The sequence below is a fragment of the Sinocyclocheilus anshuiensis genome, unplaced genomic scaffold (assembly GCF_001515605.1).
Source record: "Sinocyclocheilus anshuiensis isolate Anshui unplaced genomic scaffold, SAMN03320099.WGS_v1.1 scaffold295, whole genome shotgun sequence".
Classification (NCBI taxonomy): Eukaryota; Metazoa; Chordata; class Actinopteri; order Cypriniformes; family Cyprinidae; genus Sinocyclocheilus; species Sinocyclocheilus anshuiensis.
The window spans coordinates 118,743-126,808 of record NW_015549573.1 but is presented as its reverse complement, the minus strand read 5'-3'; positions in this window follow the sequence as shown (position 1 = coordinate 126,808).

The window sequence follows — 8,066 nt, the reverse complement described above, 5'->3', positions numbered from 1 at the left end:
TGCTTAATGTTACACTGTCAGATATGCAAAAGAAATCTATCGTATCTCTTGCTCTGGCTACTGTGTATAGACCTCCAGGGCCATATACAGATTTCCTAAAATAATTTGCAGATTTCCTCTCAGACCTATTGGTTAATGTTGAGAAAGCACTAATTGTCTGAGACTTTAACATTCATGTTTATAATATAAATGATGCATTAGGACTTGCGTTTACAGAGTTAATAAACTCTTTTGGAGTCAAGCAAAACATAACCAGACCCACTCATCGTTTTAATCATACACTAGATTTAATTATATCACAAGGAATTGATCTTAATGATATAGATATAGTACCTCAAAGTGACGATGTTACTGACCACTACCTTGTATTGTGCATCCTGCCTATTACTGATATTAACTATATGGCTCCGCGTTATCGTCCGGGCAGAATTATTGTTCCAACCACCAAAGATAGATTCACAAATAAACTGCCTGATTTATCTCAACTGCTCTCTGTACCCATAAATACACATGAGAGAAGAAAACAAACTAGAAGTCCATGTGGTGTGACAGAACTCCCCCTCCCGGAAGGCGCAACCTTGCGCCGTAGCAGGATGAACAAAGGGGGAGGGGGTTTGGGAGGAGGACGAGGCGGTGGCGAAGGGCAGGTAGGAAGGCAGGCAGATGACCAGGGCGGTGACGACAGAGGGAGGAGCCAGGGAGGAGCAGATAGAGGGAAGAGCCAGGGGGGAGATATGAGGAGCCAGGGAGGAGCAGACGGAGGGAGGAGACAAGGAGCAGACAGGAGGGAGCAGGAGCATGAGGAGCCAGGCAGGACCCAGACCACAGCCAATATGACAGCCCACGGTGGAGCCGATGGAGGGAGGAGCCATGGTGGTAGAAGGGCTGATGACTACAGGGGGCCAACCGACAGCGGCGGAGCAGGTGGGAGAGGAGCCCGAGGCGGAGACGGAGAGCCGATGAGCCAGGGTGACGCAGAAGATCCGGAGGGCCAAGGCAGAGCAGATGGCTCAGGCGACCGAGGCGCAGGCGGGGATCCGGAAAGACGCGGTGGAGCCGGAGTGACAGAGGACCAAGGAGAAGTCGGAGGGAGGGAGGAGCCCAACAGAGCCAGAGGGGCGGAGGGATGAGGTGCAGCCAGAGGAGTGTAGTCCCGAGGCGAGGGCAGGTCGACGACGGACCAAGGGAGTCCGGCGGAGCTGGTGGACTGACGGGCCATGGTGGAGAGGAGGGAGCTAGGTGCCATGGTGGAGCCACTGGGTCGATGGGCCGAGACAGAGTCTGGGACTAAGAGGCTGAAGGCACAGACAAGGGATCCTCCAGCCATGACACCGATGGAGATGGGCAGACCCGTGGTGAACCCACATCACCGGTGGTGGGCTGAGGGTGAGCAGAGGGACTGATAGGAGACAGCAGAGGTGGTGGTGAGGACTGGTGAAGAGACGGTGGGAGAGGGAGGCTGGGCGGGAGCTCAGGATTATCAGGGGGTTCTGGAACGGTGTGCTGCCCACACACACCATATGGCCACTCCCTGCACCGGGAGCGCCAATGACAGGGGAACCACCTCAGTGGTCGTGGCAGGACAGACAGACAGTTCAGGGCAGATAGGAGATTCCGAGCAAATAAGGGTTTCTGGGCAGACAGGAGGTTCAGAGGATGGCAGAAGACAGGGCATATCACTACATACATCCAATTTTTTTTCTCTGAGCTCAGTGTTAGCTCATTCTCAGCGTTGGTGCAGTGGGCAGGGCTTTCCTCCACGCCCTCATGCTCCACTGTGACATCCACCGTCACGTGCTATGTAGCCGGCTCTCGCACCTGGTCGGACTTGCTATGAGGCTCTGGCTCCGGGGCGATCCTCAGCGCTTTCGCTCCTTCCGGCCTTGGCTCGTAGATCGCGTTTGCCTCTGGCTCTCCGTCTGTGGTGGGCTCGGGTTGACGCTCTGCGAAGCTTGGTGATGGTTGGCTGAGCTCTGGGTCTTGCTGTGTACTGGATCGGGGCCAGAGACTCTCTACAGAACGGAACATCGCCTCCCTGCAGCTCAGTCCCGTGGTATCTGGGAGGTCTACAGAGTGATGGTAATTTGCCCTGATCCAGTATAGTGTTTTCAGGGTCTCGTCGTCGAAGGGGCAAAAAGAAAAAGAAAAAAAAATTATAATAATATTGTGGCTTTCCCGAGCCACGGCGATGAATGGGATTGGCCCATTCCATTTTAATTTACTGGTCGGGTCTTCTGTCACGGGGTGCTGCAATATGACACACGAGAGCACAAAGATGAAGGTAGAAGGTAATCTTTTATTAAATCCAAAGGGCAATAATTCACACAGAGAGAGAAGAGCAACACACCCACACAATCGACATTTAAGACCCGACAAACACTGAGGGAAGAAAACAAACTAAAAGTCCATGTGGTGTGACAAACTGGAGGTGGCCAATACAAACCAGCACAGAGTCCACTACATAAGGAGCTTAAAATATCATCTTATGTTGTTGAGTGTCAGAATCGATGGAGTACAGTCTTCAATTTGAAATGATATCGCATACCTGCTGCCATTTTCAGACAAAAAACCAACGACAGCTGTGGTTGAAGGCAATAAAACGAGCGTAGCTTATTTTTTTCTTCCATTAAACATTTTATCTCCCCCTTATGGTGAGCAAGATTGATATGGAATTTGTCAGTACAGGCTTGTCTGTATGTTTATATGACAAATATCAGTGATTTAAAATGTTAAAATCTGTATTATAACAAAATATCTATGATTGTTCATTGTCCACCTAAAAAAATACAAGAACGTGTTTAAATTAAGAAAGTTTTAAATATTGTTTCATTTTCAGTTGCAAGAAATGTTGGGATTATATATGTATTTGTTTTACCATTTTATTGCCTTTACTTTGAAAAGTACCTGTGGTCATAGTGATATTGGTACTAGCATGGAAGAACTTTAACCGTCATTTACATGTGGCTCAGATAAATGTCAGTTTGCATACAGCCTTTGAAGCTTTTTTTTAATAAGTCAGCCAGTATAGACCCTTGTAGTGCCGACGTCACAATTACGCCACAGCATTAGCTGGAGGCAAAACAAAGGGATAACTGGAGGTGGCCAATACAAACCAGCACAGAGTCCACTACATAAGGAGCTTAAAATATCATCTTATGTTGTTGAGTGTCAGAATCGATGGAGTACAGTCTCCAATTTGAAATGATATCGCATACCTGCTGCCATTTTCAGACAAAAAACCAACGACAGCTGTGGTTAAAGGCAATAAAACGAGCGTACTGGACAGAAACGATCATTAAAAATGCTTGCATTTGCAGCGTACACTTAATATCAGTCAAGGTTACATAAACTGTTGTCTTTTGTTGGTATGGATTATGGTTTGGTTACAAGTCTAAAGATTTCTCATGCATGGCCACCTAATCAGAAATTGGGGAACAAGTTAACTAACGGCTTTCTACAATTGCCATAAGTGCAATTGTAGAGAGAGGGAACAGAGAAGGCCCATGTTATGTGTCAGGTTTGTGTTCAAGTACTTGCATTTGCTTACAATTGCCACTGTTAGTACTGTAAAGATTGAGGTGGATCAGACACATGAGTATTTGTTGTATTTAACAAATAGTGGACAATACCCCTCCCCAACAAGCAAAACATGTGGTAGGGAGAACCAGGCCTCTGGTTACCATGGTACAAAATACACACATCAAGATAAGATTGTTTTACAACTCAAATGAATGTAGAGTTTTCACTCTAAATTCACTTTGAAACAGACAAATGTACCCTTGTACTATACAGTCCATCCTAATTAATTGTAATCTCCCTCTAGATATAAACACTTGAGAAATGTAGGGACATGTACCTAATTTTCTCCATCTCATTATTTTTCCTCTTATAGTGTTTTGCTTATGTATTGATACAAACTCTTTTAAATGAACATTTTAGAATTGCATACTATTGTTACATCATGTGCACATCATACTACATCATACTATTGTTACATCATGTGCACATCAACTTGTCACTGGGGTTCCTCAGGGATCAGTTCTTGGACCCCTCCTCTTCTCCATATACACAACATCACTGGGTCCCATCATACAGGCACATGGCTTCTCCTACCATTGCTATGCTGATGACACACAGCTCTATCTTTCATTTCAACCAGATGATCCAACGGTAGCTGCACGTATCTCAGGCTGCCTGGCGGACATCTCGGCATCGATGAAAGAATATCACCTACAGCTCAACCTGGCAAAGACTGAGCTTCTTGTCTTCCCTGTTTGCCTCTTTAAGAAGAATCGCTTTATGTATCCCCCAATTGTAAGTCGCTTTGGATAAAAGCGTCTGCAAAATTACTAAATGTAAATGTGTAAATGTTAACAGAGATCACAGGTATGCCATGTTTGGTATCTTTCGGCTGAATTTTAAATGGTCTAAATGTTCATTTATATTATATGTTGATACCAATGGAAGGTATTAGTGTTACCAGAATCTTTAATTGTTTCTTCATCAACATCCAATCAAAGTCCATATGCAAAACATATGCCTGAGGACAAAGGATCGTAAACTTTCCCTCAGAAGGTACACTTTCTCATTGGCTCACTCGCCTCTTGAAGGGTGGGACATCCTCACAGTTTAAAAGATCACAAGATCAGAGTTATTCAGAATTCAGAAAGTTTTCAGATGCAGAAACCCCAGGGCAAGATGCAAATCTAAGAGTCCTCAAGAACCCAACCTAAGCTTTTGCCAGGCTTCGGCCTAGCCTTTCCACTTCAAGATCCTCTGACTCAAACTGGTTCTTTTTCATCAACCAACTTCAGCAAAGATCAACTTGAGCCTTCAGATTGCATCAGGACTCTCTTTCAGTCAGACAAGATGTGCAAGAATCAAACTTAGTCTTATTAATTGATACATTAAGTATCATTTGCACCTTTTACAAAGGTGTGTTTGAACTAAGAAATTGATGTTTCCTTCAGGCTGTAGACCTGCTAAATATCAAATTTTACCATAACTTCATGCTTTATTTCTTTTCTCTTTACTGCTTAAGCTTTAACACATTTTCCTATGCCAACTGTATGCATGTGTGTGTGTGTGTATGTTAGACTAGTTCAAGTGTTTACATAATTAAAGTTTTACTTGTATCACACTTGAGGTTGTTCATTGTTTGCTCATAACTGGAGTCCCTAATCATGCAGATTTATGCTACATGCTCTGAGTAGTATTGTACAATAAGAAAGTTATTTTTCTTAAGCAGGAAAGTAACGTTCTTAGAATTGACAGACAGTTAAAATATTTACAGCGGATCTAAATATTTATAATTAATCATAACTAGTTATTATTGATTATTCATATTTCCCCTTTGAGCTGATTCACTACAGTACATAGTTATAGGCATCTAAAGATTTATATGCCCTCGGTTTCTATTTACTATACACGCTTGTAGTGTTGTCAAAATACCAAAATTTTGAGTTCGATATGATACCTGACTAAAATATATTGATACTACTACTGAACCGATACATGACAAAAATGAATTTAAAAAAAGAAAAGAAAGAAATATCCCACATGACCAGTGTTCCTGCCCAGCTTTTTGAGCATTTCCTCCCCCTTAAAAAAATAAAAAAATCACATGCCAGTGCCACCTATGGTGGGCAAATACCAGTCTATGACTATGATGCAGCCGAGCCTACAGGTATGTATAGATATTTTCAACATTGGTAAGCTAGATGAGGGCATGAGGTAGGGGTGGAAAATATGTTATTATATATGTTGGGCTAATGGGCTAATACGAGGCAATGTCAGAAATGTACAATAACATATATGTTAAGTTAATATGTTAATATGTCTATACCCTGATAGCACACGTACATCACAGAGACTTCTATTTGACGTCTGCATTTATATCTGCAAGATATATTTTTTAGAGTGTTTGCTCATCTGTAATATGTCTATAGGATATGTCCTATCAGATGTCAAATAGATGTTTAGAAGATGTCTTTAAGATGTTTATGATTTAGAATGTATGTAAACTGACATCTTAAAGATGTCTATCAGAAGTTTCTACCCAGCAGATGCTTTCTAGATGAAGCGATTTTTAACAGACATCTTGCAGACGAATGTGTGCTATCTGGGTAGAGGTATATTTGTTCCCAACAATCACTACACAAGTTAAGGATATGTATGATGATGAAAGCACGTTAGTGCTCGCCCTCCCGGAACTCATAGAGATTGCATTGCCTGCAGTTCCAAAAAAAAAAAAGTATTTGTATGGACCTGAGTGAAATTGCCCAAAAAGGGACGGTACTCCACAGAATGTGACTTGACGCTGATTAGAATATATATCCAGAGGCAGAACAAATAGTCTAGAACAGTGACAACTGTGGTTGAATGTGATAGAAAAAAAATCCCTTCCTTTCACACTTTGGTGGTGCGTCGCCCTATCGCCCTAATGAAGAAACCACCCCTGTTCTATACTGTAATAAAGGCAATTAGCATTGGATTATAAATCCATATAAGTACTTTATTAAAATCCTCAAAATGGCTTGAAGAACATGATAAACCATATACTGTCACGCCGTCTTCATGTTTGATCAGTTCAAGTGCGATAGTTTGAGGTCTTTGTCCATATCAGGGATTTCCTGGAACATCAGGAGTTCTATTACTTCTGTGATGGATATGTGGAGTTTCTGCGCGAGGTCACCCTCCGGCTTCCAGTATGAATGAAATAAACATGTTTAGTGCTCAGTAATGCGCACTCAGTCCTACTTTGGCAATAAATAGGAAAAAATAATACTTCTCTCTAAAGAAATGTGATGTAAACGTATGATAATCTATGTTTTTTGTCCAGTGTATAGAAGTGCACAGGAGTTGTTCTTCCCCCACAGATTTTCCATACCTCCTGATAAAAAATACGAAATTACTGTCAAATATTTTTATCATAACACTATCATATGATGTAGTTATAGGCTGCCTGCATGTTAGCAAGTAGCCCTGCAGTTTTTTGTAAAACAATAGTTTTCTGTAAAATACAATTATAATTGTTTTTATCCTATAATACATTTTTGTCTAATTATTATGTTTTTTTGTTCATTTGTTTAAAAATCGCATTTTAAATTGCAAATCAATGAAACGCTTTTTTGATTTAAAGATAATTTTGTAAAAACAAACTTAAATCCTTTTTCATTAACGCTACTAAAAATAAATTTATACTTTAATTACATTTAGAGATATTTAAATGTAATTGTATTTGCATAATTAAATTTGTATATTATGTTATATTATATTATTTAAATATAACCCCCATCTGAGGGTTGTCCCCCCTAAAAAATATGATTAAAAACCAGTCTGTGTATTGTAAATAATTGTGTAAGTAGTAAAACAACACAAACGGGGCAAAAATGCGTTTTAAGTTTAGAAACATTTTGAGTCTTCCCCTCCCTTGCCTCACTTTGGTCCAAATGCCTGCCTTCATCTTTTACATCACCTACACACACACACACAAGTCCGGTGAGAGAGAACAAAGCCAATAGTTGAGGAAGACCAGTAAATAAGGCTGTCATGGCTATTCTTCACTTAAACATCGGATGAAGTGATAGTATTTTTTCCCCGTTTTTTTTTCTGTGGGAAACTGTTTAACTGTTGGGAATAAAAAAAAAAATTGTTGGCAAAGGTTAGTACATGAACTCCATCCACCAACGTGTGATTGGGCTAGTCAGCATTACTAGTCGTCAGTTCCAGTGGTGCAGGTGGTAAAACGCATGTCATCCACCTTTATGACGTGATCGGCCCGGGTTCGAATTTGCCTTTTGGCGAACTTTTTTTCTCCCGTTTCAAATTTCAAATCACATCAGAAAAGCATTTATTTTTTAATAAAAATGAAGGAAATAATCAAAAAGTTGAAAAAGTATCGGTTAGGGTAGGTGTAGGGAGGGCTTTTGTCCCGATGAGGTGGCATCCATTTAATAATTTGAATTAAAATTAAAATTTACACTCAATAAGTTATTGCATACTGTTTTATAATGTACTACAATACTGAGGTGCAGATAATTGCCACTATTTGCAATAAGTAGTAT